This window comes from Oryx dammah, unplaced genomic scaffold, assembly GCF_014754425.2.
Source record: "Oryx dammah isolate SB20612 unplaced genomic scaffold, SCBI_Odam_1.1 HiC_scaffold_20, whole genome shotgun sequence".
NCBI lineage: Eukaryota > Metazoa > Chordata > Mammalia > Artiodactyla > Bovidae > Oryx > Oryx dammah.
Window position 1 is genome coordinate 44671306 of NW_024070204.1, and position 15919 is coordinate 44687224.

Here is a 15919-nt window from a genome sequence, read left to right on the forward strand (position 1 = left end):
CCTAAGTAGATGACTTCACGGTCACTCACAAGTCAGTCGATGGTCATTTAAATTTTCTGAATTTTCTCATCATCTAGAAAGAACAATATCCTAGCTTTTTCAAACATTATAAATGTCTTTGTTAATTATTCAAAGTATCAAAGATAATCATGGAAAACACATTAAATCATTTGAAGACAGTACATTAAAAAATCCCCCCTGAGTATATGTTCTTTTTAAGCTTACTCTAGCTGACTAATCAAAACTGAAAGACTTTTTGTTTGGTTTTTGTTCTTTATTTTCTTTTTTGTGTTTGGAGGCAGAAAGCTGGGTGCGTAAACATTGGGTTTCTCATATATTATACAAATTTAGAAAATAATGACAGGTTTATCTTCATGGTTCTGTAACTCAATATGTTCAAAATACCTGGAGAATGCTCATTATTATTTTGTAGGCCTTGGAATAGTCACTTTCTGTAAGAGGAGGATCATATCAGTGTTAAGAACCTGGCCTCTAGAATTTATGGAATGAGTGCCGGTTGAACCATTTATTAGCACTGTGATTTTCAACAAGTTAATTCCTCTACATCTAGTTCCTTCACTTCTGACATGAGGATGATAACAGCACCTATCATAGAAGGTTGTAGGGAGCACTGGACTCTTTCTCTTGGAAACTATTCATTCTCATCAGAGTAATGTGATAGAAAAAGTCATTACTTCCAAAGTCTGTTTTTCTCTAGAAACAGAACTCTGATTTTTATCTAAACAGTAAATAAAAACACATTTGTCTTCTTCCTTGTATCAAGATATGAATAAGTTTTGGTCCATAATATGTACACCACGGTGTCATTTGGCCACTTCTATGAACATTTCTTGGGAGAAGGCAATGGCACCCCACTCCAGTACTCTTGCCTGGAAAATCCCATGGACAGAGGAGCCTGGTGGGCTGCAGTCCATGGAGTCGCTACGAGTCGGAGATGACTAAATGACTTCACTTTCACCTTTCACTTTCATGCATTGGAGGAGGAAATGGCAACCCATTCCAGTATTCTTGCCTGGAGAATACCAGGGATGGTGGAGCCTGGTGGGCTGCCATCTATGGGGTCACACAGAGTCGAACATGACTGAAGTGACTTAGCAGCAACAACAGCAGCAGCAGCATGAACATTTCTTATGAAATTACTAGTGTATGCCTTTTTGTATTAAAAAAAAAAATTTGTCCCTTTTTCTATTCTATGGCTTAAAACTGGAAGTGGTGGCTTGAGCAGTATCCACTGTCTTTTACTAGAAGTTGTGAGTTGAAAGAAACAAAGGGCTCTTGGACAAGAATTCACAAGACTAGACCAGCTCGTCAACAGGAGAGAGAAACATTATTTAAGGCATCTCTGATACCTTTAGTAAAGATGATCTTAATTGAGGAAATGGATCAATACCTTGAAAATGTAAAGATTATTCTAATACAAAAACAAAAGGAAGAAAAAGAATACAAGATAACATAAACAAGTTTATGAATCAATGAAACTAAACAAAAACAGGACCCAAAATCTAGAGGGAAACAAACCTGAGATGAAAATGCAATGGAGGGTCTTGTCTCTATCAATATAGTAAGCAAAACATTCAGAAAATTTATGTTCTAAAACACAAAGGAGTATTTTAAATTATTTTAAAACACTTTTAAATGTATTACTGAAAGCAAAATAAATTGAGTGAAGGACAAAATGACAAACTGAAGCTGTTACAAATTTGGGGAACCAAGGACTTTGAGTTTTAAATGCCTTTAGGAGAATGAGATAAGGCCTACATCCTTGATAAGGTGGAAAAGAGACAATTGCAAAATGAAGCTTCAAAGAGCTAAATGCTCAGTGGAAAAATATGGAAAAAATCTATAGGGATTCCACTGGGAAATAAGTAGCTTTTAAAAAGAAAAAAGAATGCATCTTTTTAATAGTATTACATATTAATATTTAGAACCTTTTTAGAAGCAATATATTTTTGATACAAAAAGATAAATACAACATTTATGATGTACAGAATTTCCTTCAGCTTTTCTTTGTTTTTTTTTATGTTATATTCAGTCTTTTATTTTTGAACCTTTTATAATATGATTTAATTTTTATAGCATTCTTTTCACTGTTTGTATATCAAATTTTGTTTCCTGTTGATCTTCCTTTTTGTACATATGTATATATGTGAGGATAATAGTAATTTATTGTTATTTATTATTTATAAATGATAATTATACTATTACATTAATAATATGCATATATGTGAGGGAATCTAATATTAAAACTGGTTATTGCTGGGTGGTCAGTGAATTAGGTTGATGATTGTATTCTTTTATTTTTCTGTATTATTAGATTTTTGGAAGAAGCATGTCCTTAATAAAACAAAACAAAAATCAAGCTTGAAAATAGTTGCTAAATTAAAAAAGAAAACAGAAGAAGACAGCTCAAATTTATACATAGTTGAACACAGAAAACAAACTTGAATTCAGTATAGCAATATCATGCATGGTACTGTGCAAAGAGATTAAGAAGTAAGGTACGTATAGCTAAGAAAACAAGAGCTACTATAGCAACAGTCACAGGAGCAAGAGATCCAGGGATCATTTTGTGTTAGGACACTGAAGCTCTTGGAATATAATAACAAGACATGAAGCACATACAGAAAATATCTCCAAGGCCTTGTAATGTGCTAGGAAAATGGAGCCAAACAAAAACTAGCTTCGCCGGAGAAGGACTGCCCCCTCTCCTAGATTGGAGTTGCTGGTGAAGGAATAGGTATGTACATGTATCGTCTTTAACCTTCAGTCACTCCAACAAGCTGGTTAGGGTACTGATGCTCTGGTTAGGGAAATTTTCAACATTAATGTCTTATAAATGCCCTTGCCAATAATGATTTAAAAATTGACAGTAAAATTATAGCTCCAACCCTAGAGATGTTAGATTATGTTTTCATTGACTCCAACTTATGTATAGATAGGGACTATTATAGTAACATGTCAAATACTTTTGCTTTTGTTTTAACACTATAATGTGGAATTTTAAAAAGCAGTCTTTGGAAGAATGCAATACTTGGTCAAACTCTTCAAACCCCATTTTTAAACTCAAGAGGCCTTGATGAAAGTGGTTGTCATTTTCAAGTGAATGAAAGATAGATTGATAACTCAAGGTGTTAAACAGGAATAATTTCATTTATTGACTCATAGATTTTCATTATAATACAAATATTTACTAATTTAAAACTTCCTATAACACTGTTAACTCAGACATCAGTCTTTGAATTTAGTTATTGTACTTCACCATATGATAATCACACCTCATGAAAACAAAAACAAAGATCTCAGCAGATTTGGATAAGGACTGTCTTCATTATATAATTGTTTAATTTTAAGACTTTTTTCCTTTTTACAATTTGTCTGGTTGTAGCAGCCAATTTTTCCATTAAAATAAGCTTGAAGAGGGAAATAACGGACCTGCTGCTCTGGTACCTGTGTAAGCAGGCTTAGAACTGCAGCAACCTGGCACTTAATTTTTGCACTCTGTAACTCCTAAAGTAATAAGATGCTCGAACACATTCTGAAGAAATTATGGGAGTAGAACATGGAATTAAATGTATTAAATAAACAAACAAATAAGCCAGATACAAGTTTCCTTCAACCCCACCTCACCCCAATACTTTTCACGGAAAAGCATGCGGCCAATATCATCAGGTATGAAATGCAAGCTTTTGTTCATTGAATATGGTGGATACATGCTCTGGGGAAGTATATCACTATCATGAACCAAGAGTCACTCACCCCTAGCTACTCATAAGCAGAGAGTAACTTAATTAAATTTGAGAGATGTGTTTGTTCAGGGGGTGGTTACAGTAAAAGAGGTTGATAAGATATTTTATTTATGTTTTTAAATCCAATGACACAAGCTCTAATAACCATATATGGTAAAAAAAAATGACATTATGAACTACAGTCTTATTTGAGGACTATTTTCAAATGAACCTGAAAGAGATAAAGGAATATTCCATTTATACTCCTTTTAAAATAAAAAAAGAAAGTACTGTAAAATGCACAAATTCCAGGATGTTATTTTTATAGACTTGAGATACTCTTCACTGACATGAAGAAAGAAGGATGAGCAGATGCTGGCTGGGGAAAGTATGACTCCTTCCTTCAGCATACTTAGAATAAGTGTCCCATGGTCGTTTAAGTGAACTAATCCAGTGAGGTTTAGAAAGAAATCTAGTCTGGAAACACAGATGTGTGAGTCATCAGCACTGGGCACAATTTGGGCCTAGACAATTTAATGCTGTTGCCATCATGCTTATACCAGGGTTGTGTCTATTCTAAGTTAGATGGTCACACTTTGGAGACTTTTTATTTTATTTTATTTTTCATTTTCCAATGAAACTTTATTTATAGAAACATATACAAACTAAGTTTTGGTTGACAGGCTGCACTTTTGAGACTTTTTATTTTGAACTACTTACTGTTCATGTTTGATTCTTATCACCATATTAATTTGAACTTTCTTTTTCTATGAATTCATAGGGTCACTTCAAACATGAAGTAAACATTATTAATTTGCTTGAGGGAATTGGAGCGTTTGGCTCAGTAGAGCATGCAAAAATGACCTGCTGATTCTTCCACATGAATGTATCTTTACCACTTCAGACCCAACGTGCTCTAATCTAAGCATTTAATTTTCTCTGAACATGGGCTTCTCTCCTGGCCACCCTATCTTGTTTTCTATATTATTACACCATCCTCCATCTCACCCACACTTGAAAGCTTTGCATTTTTAACAATATAAACCTAGTCTTATCAATAACTGCAATTGAAATGTATAAAGGAAGTTGTGTTTGATTCTTTAACCCTACCAAAATGTTCTATAAAATGAATTAGTATTCCTAATTATAATAATCATTGTTCTCTGAATTTAAAACTTTAAATTCTCACTAATTGCAAAAAGTTCATAATGTCTGTATGAAGTGCTCAACTTCATGCAATAGAATGGCAGCTAAAGAATATTTAAATATTAAACAAGGAATACTGGAGCCTCGAAACTGTGGTTATTATGGATCAATTTACTTCACGTATCCATTCTCATGCAAAGAAAAATTAATCACTAAAAAAGAATATCATTGTCATTTTCATTTAAGATGCATTCATTATCTTGGACCCTGCAGCATGTCTGTAAGACATGCTATTTTTTCTTCTCTCAGTGTATGCATAATCCAAATATATTTTGTCTGGTTCAGCCTTCTTAAGTGAGATAATATTTCTTACTTAACTACTTGAAGACCATTTGGGGATCTGAAACGTTGTTATGATAAATTAGCATAAATGGCTCATGGCTTAGGTAAGGCAAACATAGAAATCTATGTGTATACACAATTATATATAAATTCATACACATGCATACATACACACACACACACACACACACACACACATACACACTGAGTGATAAGAAGCCAAATAAAATATTCCATTTCAAACTACATCTCCTAGAAAGAAACTCTCCTGGAACCTAGTGTTTCAGTCTTCATAATGGCGGCATGGCTCAGGTACTGATTATAAGGATATGATAATTCAGGAAATTAAGGAACACATGCAGGCTAGTCTCTCAGCAGGTATTCCCTCCAACAGAAAAACTAGCACAGCTGGTTTGCTCAGCCCAAGTGGAGGCACAGCACCCAGTCCCACTTCAAAATCACTCCTCAGCATATCAGAGATTTCACATTTCAATCTTAGCAAAATAGACTTTGGGAAAAAAAAATGTTGCTTTTGAGGTACTGTTTCAGCTCTATGCTGGAACATACAAGGGTTTACATGGAATATGTTACATTATATCACTTCATTATATTAATTAAACACCAAGCTGATATAGTGCAGAACTTGTCACATAATTTCTTTCATTACATGAATTGTCTTTTGTGCAAAATGGACATAATAAAAATTATTTTCTTACAAATATCTGCTAAAAATCATTAGCTGTGTTAATGACTGATAGGCTATTTCTATAGTTTTCTGGATTTTGTTACCTTCAAAAATAATTTTATCTGTCATTTTAGGCTGTGTTCTTAAACATGTTGACAAAAAACAACTCTCCCATTAGAAAATTAAACCAATTAGATACCTTTAAGGCAATAGCTAATTGTGAAATTCTATAACTCAAGGATTATTTAACTGAAATAATTCATCCATTTATACCATAATCTTCAAATTCCTTTCAATTAAACTGAGATAGATCCTACCCATAAGTTATAATATAAAACTCACCTGCTGAGATTTCACAACCAGACTTCTATAGAGGAACCACTTAAAGGCAAAATGCCAAGAGGAATGAGGAAATAAGAAAAATTTAGTTCAGCTATATACAAACTAATCCTTAAACCAACATCCATTGGATCATAGAAAAAGCAAGAGAGTTCCAGAAAAACATCTATTTCTGCTTTATTGATTATGCCAAAGCCTTTGACTGTGTGGATCATAATAAACTGTGGAAAATTCTGAAAGAGATGGGAATACCAGACCACCCGACCTGCCTCTTGAGAAACCTATATGCAGGTCAGAAAGCAACAGTTAGAACTGGACATGGACCAACAGACTGGTCCCAAATAGGAAAAGGAGTACATCAAGGCTGTATATTGTCACCCTGCTTATTTACCTTTTATGCAGAGAACATCATGAGAAACGCTGGGCTGGAAGAAGCACAAGCTGGAATCAAGATTGCCGGGAGAAATATCAATAACCTCAGATATGCAGATGACACCACCCTTATGGCAGAAAGTGAAGAGGAATTAAAAAGCCTCTTGATGAAAGTGAAAGAGGAGAGTGAAAAAGTTAGCTTAAAGCTCAACATTCAGAAAACTAAGATCATGGCATCTAGCCCCATCACTTCATGGCAAATAGATGGGGAAACAGTGGAAACAGTGTCAGACTTTATTTTGGGAGGCTCCAAAATCACTGCAGATGGTGACTGCAGCCATGAAATTAAAAGACGCTTACTCCTTGGAAGGAAAGTTAGGACCAACCTAGATAGCATATTCAAAAAGCAGAGACATTACTTTGCCAACAAAGGTCTCTCTAGTCAAGGCTATGGTTTTTCCTGTGGTCATGTATGGATGTGAGAGTTGGACTGTGAAGAAAGCTGAGCACCGAAGAATTGATGCTTTTGAACTGTGGTGTTGGAGAAGACTCTTGAGAGTCCCTTGGACTGCAAGGAGATCCAACCAGTCCATTCTAAAGGAGATCAGTCCTGGGTGTTCACTGGAAGGACTGATGCTAAAGCTGAAACTCCTATACTTTGGCCACCTCATGCGAAGAGCTGACTCATTGGAAAAGTCTCTGACGCTGGGAGGTATTGGGAGCAGGAGGAGAAAGGGACGACAGATGATGAGATGACTGGATGGCATCACCAACTCGATGGACATGAGTTTGAGTAAACTCCGGGAGTTGGTGATGGACAGGGAGACCTGGTATGCTGCAATTCATGGGGTCGCAAAGAGTCAGACGCGACTGAGCAACTGAACTAAACTGAACTGAATCCTTAAATAATTTAGAGCTGACTATAAAGAGCACAAATCCAAATTGGCAATGCTCCAGTATTTTGTAAATAAATATGTGAAGGTTTTTTTTTTTTAATTTTTGGAATCAAAGCATACAAAGTTGTTGCCATTCCTGTCTTTTGACAACTTAAATTCTGGGAATATATATATTTCTTCTCTGTTACTACTGTTCAGAATTATCACAAGTGAGGCTGAGATAATTATGGTGAAAGACAACTTAGTTTTAAATCTGTTTCCTTCTTCTTGGTGTGATATTGTGCATTTTAACTTTTGCTCATCTCTCGTGTTATTTCTGTCTATGAAATGGACATGGTAATTCCACAAAATATTTCAAAAAAGTAAATAGAATAGCATGTAAAGAACTTGGCACAATGTCTAAAATCAGATAACAGTGATTAACACTGAGCACATGATATGCCATTTGGGTTTACCAATTGTAGTAGATGCATGTGATGAATCCCATCACATGACCTACCCCCATTTCAGCTCCATGTACAACATCAGGACCCATTCAAATCGCCAGTGGTGCTTCTGCTTTCAGCATCAGAGTGAAAGCGTTAGTTGCTCAGTTGTGTCTGACTCCTTGAAACCCCATAGACTATAGCCTGCCAGGCTCCTCTGTCCATGGGATTATCCAGATAAGAATATTGGATTGGGTTAACATTCCCTTCTCCAGGAGATCTTCCCTACCCAGGGATAGAACCTAGGTCTTCTGAATTGCAGGCAGATTCTTTACCATCTGAGTCCCCAGGGAAGCCAGAAAGCTTTCTCTAAAGCCAAGGGAGACAGATCAGTCACATACAGGCACAGCCCAGAACTGAGGGAAGTTTCCTTCCTGTGGCAACTTTCAACCAGTGGGGAACAGCAGTTGGTGGATTAATTCCTCAGCCTCCTTCTTCCTTGGTGGGGCAATTATATGGTGCCTCTTAGGAGGCCCCCATGGTGTTGAATCCCAGCTGGCCGCGTCATTAACCAGTCCATTAATCCACTCTCTCCTGGACTTTTCCCCTTCCTTTTCTATTTTCTTCACCCCTCACTTTGTTCTGTTTCCTAAGATTATTTCTCAAAGTAGCAACTGCTCCCAAGTCCTTATTTTAGCCTCTGCTTTCCAAGTAACTCAACCTAAGACAGGTACTTAGTATGTGCCAGTCACTGTGCTAAGTACTTTCATGATTGACTCATTTAATCCTCACAATAAACCTATAATATAGCTACTGTCATGAATCTCATTTTACAAATAAGGAAGCAAGTTTAATTATTTAAGTGGTCACAGCTAGTAAGTGATAGAGCTAGGATTCAAATCCAGTTATATCTAGTTAGTCTACAATTTTAAGTCACTACACCTCCTTCACAAGGTGCTCAATATATGTCGGAATAATGTTGGTGACCTTTAAAAAATTAAGATTTCTGAGTGCCAAACAAGACCCACTAAATCAGACTCTATGGCAGCAAAGGCTGGATACTAGCATTTTTAACAGGCTCCTCGGATGATTCGTATGGACGCAAAAGACACAGAGATAAACTAAAGTAAGTTGTTATTTTGAAGGCAGAAGTGAAGATTCTTCATATCAACTAGAGATGACCACCAGCAAATTTGTCTGGTGTGAAAATTTAATACATAGCTGCATTAGATATTTACATAAAGAACCTGCACATTACCCCAAACTAAAGTCATACTATGGTAAAAAGATGGCAGCCTCATAATTAAAGGCAATAAATTAGTGATTGTGTGGGACAGAAAGGAATGACTGTTAGTCACGGGCATCCTAACCACAACTTGGAATCACCATGGACTACAACAGAGAGAAGGTGAGGAGAAACACTTTAAAAAGCAGACACAATAACTTAAGTAACATGATACTGTACAGCACCTGAAAAATGCCCTGATGTAGATTCCATCATTTCCTGATGGTGGTGAATAAATGTGGTTTGGCTGTAATTAGGTTCTGTAACAACTATGGCTCTCTGAATTTTTAGCTACTGGAATTGCTTTAGGGATTACTTTATATTTTCTGGGTTTGCCACCCTCCTTTTAAGTGCTGCTGCTGCTGCTACTGCTGCTGCTAAGTCAATTCAGTCGTGTCCGACTCTGTGCGACCCCATAGACCGCAGCCCACCAGGCTCCCCCGTCCCTGGGATTCTCCAGGCAAGAACACTGGAGTGGGTTGCCATTTCCTTCTCCAGTGCGTGAAAGTGAAAAGTGAAAGGGAAGTCGCTCAGTCGTATCTGACTCTTCTCGACCCCATGGACTGCAGCCTACCAGGCTCCTCCATCCATGGGATTTTCCAGGCAAGAGTACTGGAGTGGGGTGCCATTGCCTTCTAGGAAACAGCAAGTCAATTTCTCATGGTTACAGTGAGTGCAAAGCAGGTTATAGGGACATTATAAACCTAACAAGAGTCGTCCTCTTCCTTACTGAAGTTTCTATAAATTAAGACTGTTTTTGCTAAGACCTAGGCAAACACTATCTCATTTAATCTTGACAATATCCCTGTGGTGTTTGTAATTCTATCTAGACCATATGGAGGGGGAAATTTTAAGTAACTTCCCAAGTTTACAAAGGAAGTATTCAATGGTGGAGCCTTTAGCTGTTACTGTGTCCCTTCAGCAGAATTTGACATTTAATCTTTCTAGAGGGATTCTCATCTTTTGGCTGCTGTGTTTATACCTTTTCTGGTTTTCTCTGCCTTGCTGGCATCTGCTTTTCAGTCAGTTTTGAACACTACCTAAAAATCAAGTATCAGAGATCCTTGGAACTCCTTACAGGCTTCATGTCTCACCCAACAGTCTCTCCCTAGGCAATCTTAGCTATGCTATAAAAATTGATTACTATCTATAGGATGTTGATATATGACATTTATATCTTTTAATATGACCTGTCCTCCAGTTTCTAGACTTACATATTCAGATGCCTACCCAACATCTTCTTTTCAGCATCTCAATGACAGCTCAAACTCCATTTGTGCAAACCACATTATTATATTTAACAATTATATATGATATAATCATATATAATTATTTCAATCCATGACTATATCTCTAGTCCAAGCTATCTTTATTTCCCTTATGCATGCATGCATGTTAAGTCACTTCAGTTGTGTCTGACCCTTTGTGACCTCATGGACTGTTGCCCACCAAACTTCTCTGTCCATGGGATTCTCCAGGCAGGAATACTGGAGTGGATTGACATGTCCTCCTCCAGAGGCTCTTCCCAACCCAGGGATCAAACCTGTATCTCTTATGTCTCCTGCATTGGCAGATGAGCTCTTTCTCACTAGTGCCACCTGGGAAGCCATTTCCCTTGTAACAATTGTCAGTTCTGCCTAACTTGTTCTATAGATCAACCCTGTCCTGTTAAGTTCTCTACATTATAGCCACAATGTTCTGATCAAAAAATAAATTTCTGCCACTGGTAAAAAGATTTTCCAAGATGCTGAAAATTTCTTATTGAAGATGAAAACAAATTAAGTAAAATCTTCCCAGTTTTTTCAAATATATAATTTTACCCCTGAAATATATATGAAATATATATTTGAAATATATATAATATATATGAAAGCATGCAAAATCTGCTTTATATTTGTAGATAGATTCTAGACTTATTAAATACATATATGTGTATGTATATAATGTATAAGAATGGTGAGTGTGCATATAAAATCAACTGAATACTTAGCAGGATATACAATAGTTGTGAGAGATTCAAGACAATCCTTCTTTGTGAAAGATTATGTCTTAGGCTGGCATCTCCCCAAAACATACAATGAGAAAAAGACATTGGGTGTAAGGAAGGAAAAAAGAGAATATAGGGTAGGGTAATCTGTGGGGTATTGCTGTGAGTAAGTAGGTCCCAGCCCATGGGATTGCCTCTGAGAAACCAGGAGGAACGTGACTCAAAAGTATCTTTTACCCTAGGACAGTAAGCCTGGGACATTTCTCTGGGATTCCTATGACCCACAAGGGTCTCTAACTAATCCCTACCTTGGTGTTACCCCTGTTTGTGGCTGAATAAGTTCCTGTGAAGCTGGAGAAAACTGTCAGCCAGAGAAGAAAAGACATGGAGATGTTTGAGACAGAAAATGACGACTTTAGCTGGAAAGAGGGAGCTATGCAATTGCAAGAAAACTAGGGCCGGTCCCACACATGAAATGCTGGTGGAGCCCCAATTCACTGTGACCTCAAGAAAAGCACCCTCAAATTTTTGAAACTTGTCCTAGCATAAGTTAGCACCTTCTTGGAGAACAAATATTTGATGTTGTATAATGATTTAATGATATAAAATATTAGCTGAATAAGTCATTTAATTAGCATGAACAAATAATTCTTTTTGTCTCTCCAATATCTTCTTTTAAAATTCTAGTATAAAATGTATGTTTTATATTTCATGTAAAGTACAATTTAGAGAAGATTTTTTTAAAAGCAGGTAACTGCCTGAACTTAGTGTCTACAATTCTTCCCCAAGTATACTTTATTTAAAAAATAGGCTAGAAGATCCCTTGACAATACACATTCTTAGAAAATAAAGCTATATCTTTACCTGGGTTATTAAATGAATTACTGTGTTTTACTACCATCATCTCCTGCTAGGCTGGTCTGTTATTAAAACAAAACTTTTATTTTATGCCAAAAAGCTAATGTTAGAAGCAAAGAAGTGAGTTACCCAGTGGATTTTTAAAAACAAGTTAACCAACTGCCGTAAATACGTAAACCCCTATAATCTACTGGGTACATACAACCACACATAGCCATTTATGATATTAGTGCATTTTAAAAGTTAGCATATACCTAGGCACTAATAACTGATGAGACACTCATCAATTTAATCTTCAAAGCATAATAATTAATGTGACTTTTCAGACTGTTTTATTGCTAGGCTTTCACAAAGGGAGAAATGTTTTCTGGCTTCCTTATAAAACATAAGACCTAAAGTGTCTCAGTTTCTGCTGCCTGGTAAGAAAAACAGAGTTTGTTCTTTTAAACCATAGCAGGTATAAATGCCCTCTGGCAGCATGTTTCCATGAGGCAAACAAACCCTTGAGTATAGAGCTGTGCTTTCTTTAGATGGTGTTACCTATAACACCTGAACTCTGTGGTGTCTTAAAGCCACGGTGAGTGTGGCAGATTTCCAGTTGTGAGTAATCTTTACTTGCTGGAACTTTAAACAGTTACAAATGTGCCATATATGTATGTTTTAATTATGGTAATCGCCGTGCCCTGACATTCTCTCAAAGAAGGCATCTATATTCACAGGCAGCACTCGAAGTGTCAGAACAGCATGCCCTTACTTGGCTACTTTCTTAATAGCACACTTGCTTCTGTCACAGACTCGGTGTCCTGTGCCCATGTGGTCTGACTAATCTTACAGGTCCTACAATTATTTTGTCACTGTGATGGTTGAAGTGTGATCTATGAAAGGCAGTGGGTTTTTCCCCCCTTTTTCATATTGATGGTTCTGTCTGGCAGAATCTACAATACTAGTGGCTGATATTCTAATTTTTATGTATATTGTGCCAAATTTCAGGAGGGAAATTACAGACAAAGCACAAGCAAAATAGAATTCACTATAGGGAACATTATGGATAGCAGCTAGGCACTTTTTTGTTATACCGACTTGTGTAAAAAGGAGAGGGGAAAAAGAAAGGGGGTAATTAATAGCATTTTAAATGTGATATTTTAATAAATTAGCAACAAAGCTAATATTAATCAACTGAATCTAGCAAATACCATTTGTATAAAAATATCAACTAGTTACATTAAATGATGCAGAAGGGAAACCTTTCCCTTTGTTTCTTAAAGCTACTAAACAGATGTGTTACACACTAAAATGTCCACATTTTTCCATGCCTTTAGAATAAAACCAGCTGTCTATGGAGTAACTTCAGAAGTAATTTTTTTCAATACAAGAAATCAACCATCAAGATACATAATAAAATGAATCTGGAAATATGGTAATCTCCTACTTATTCAACTGTACTAGAGATTTAATATTGATATTGCTGGGAGCTGAACAGGAGCCAAACTAATTCCACAGAAGTGCTCTATCTGCATATTAACTACTGAAAATGCACAAAGATACAATCCTATTTATGCTACCCTGCAGCATCTGATGTGATTTAGTTTTGCAATCTCTTCAGCCTTTTAAATGTGTTACTATGTCCCCTCCCACTTACCTGGAGACAAATGCTCCTTTCAGTCAATTTTTAGGATGTTCTACATCACACATTCTGCAAATGTAAATATTTAGAGACATGAGAATTCATTTTATATCACTGGCGTATACATTTCTTTTATTTCAATATTTATCTATTGAATTACAAATTTTCTTGAGAAAATATATTGTATCCTTTATATGGCTAGATTATGTTTCTGACATACATAGTCACCATCAGTCTTCTTGAGATTAAAACCACAGATTTTAGATTGTAGTCTTAATTAAGTTTGACATGTTATAAAATTTTAATCAGCAAGAAATAAAAGAAATTATTTTTCTGTTTTCATAACTTTGGAGTTTGGTTGTAATGTTCCATAGAAGGTAACTTTGACTTCGATATAATTTTCAGAAATGATCTTAAAAAATTCCAACTTCTCTTTGAAAATATTTAGATGATTACTTTGTAAATTAAATAGTAAATATTTAATTTTAAAAATGCTTTTACAAAAAGAAGCATAAGAAGATTAATTCAGTGATTCTCGGTTAAGGTTTTAAAGGAAACATGAAAAATATCCCCATAATGACAAAGAATAAATTCTAGAAGGAGGTCATGCTAGGGTATTCCCAGCATTGAAATGTAGTAAATATATAGAAAGCTATATAGACAGATCAGCTATAGAGACATACAGTTTCAATAATATCAGCTATGTAAAGAAAAGCAAATTCAATCATGGATGAAGGGGATTACCAGGTAAAAACATCTAGGGAACACAGCACAAATGAACACAATAAAAAGCGCTGAGATGGGAAAATTCATGATATTTGTATCCATTGAAAAGAATACATTTTAAACAATAGTGAAACTTTGCTTTAAATTGTATATTTTACCTGTTCCTATAAAAAGGAATTTGATTTGAAAATTAAATACATACACTGTGTTTAACCATTGCATTAATCTACTAGTACTTCAACAGTGTACTGGGATCACCTGAAATTAGGGGAAAAAAATACCTGTGTTTCTATTTCCTATTTTTCTCTGGTACAGGAATTTTGTCACAATAATTCATAGCCACAGGTTTCCTCTTTGATTTTTTCTACCTTTTGCTGTGTGTGTGAGTGTGTGTGTATTTAAATTTCCTCCAAAGAATAACTAAGGAAAAGAATTGCTTCCGATTAAAATTGATGAAAAGGCTAAGTAACTCCTTGCTATACTTCTTGAAGCAATACATTTCTGACTACCCTCTTTCATACTTTAAGAAATGTACCTGCTAAGCAACTCTTTCCTTTTCATCCAAGAAAGAAAATGTTGCCAAGAAAATGTTGCATCAGAGCACATAGTCACAAATAGTATTTCTCTTCTTTTGTTTATCCTACCACTCCTTGGCAAGAGAGCTAAAAACTGACTTAATAAGATTGAGTCCAACCCTGAGATAAATTGAGGAAGAAGTTTCTGGAAATATGAGCATTTTTCTTCTCCAGTTTCTCAAAATCACTACAGCATAGGAAACCTCAATATAAAACTTTGATTTGGTATTTATTCAGGATAATAGAAGTTTCTACTTTCTTCAATATTGCAGTCAGAGAGTGTTCCAGTTCTGAATGTTAATCTCTAAGATCAAGGGACTTCCCAGGTGGCTCAGTGATAAAGAATCTGCCTGCCAAGAAGGAGACCTGGGTTTGATCCCCAGGTTGAAAAGAGAGAAGGAAATGGCAATCCACTCCAATATTTTTGCCTGGGAAATCCTTCATGGATGGAGGAGCCTGGTTGGCTACAGTTCATAGGGTCACAAAGAGTTGGACATAACTTAGTAACTAAAAACAACAACAATAATAAAGATCAAGGAAAATAATGCTATGTTTTATATTCAAATAATAATAATAAGTGAATACGAGCAAAACTAAGGTAAATCGAGACAATCTGAGCATCAGTGAAAGATGGAGATCCAGAAACTAATCCTCACAGTAGCTGTACAGTACTTAGAACCTCCTTATAATGAAGAATATAGATAATTTCCTTTGCATATTGTTTTTCTCTTTTCATTTATTCATCATACAATACATATGTATCAATGTGAGTAGGTTAGAGCTCTTCTAGGATTGTACATCAGTTTGCTATAATTACATTGTAATATAAATGGCTGAAAAGACTTTGTATGAGTCAATCAGTGACCTTGATTTATTTTTCCAGGTCATGGAGATCCATCTTTGAACCTCATCA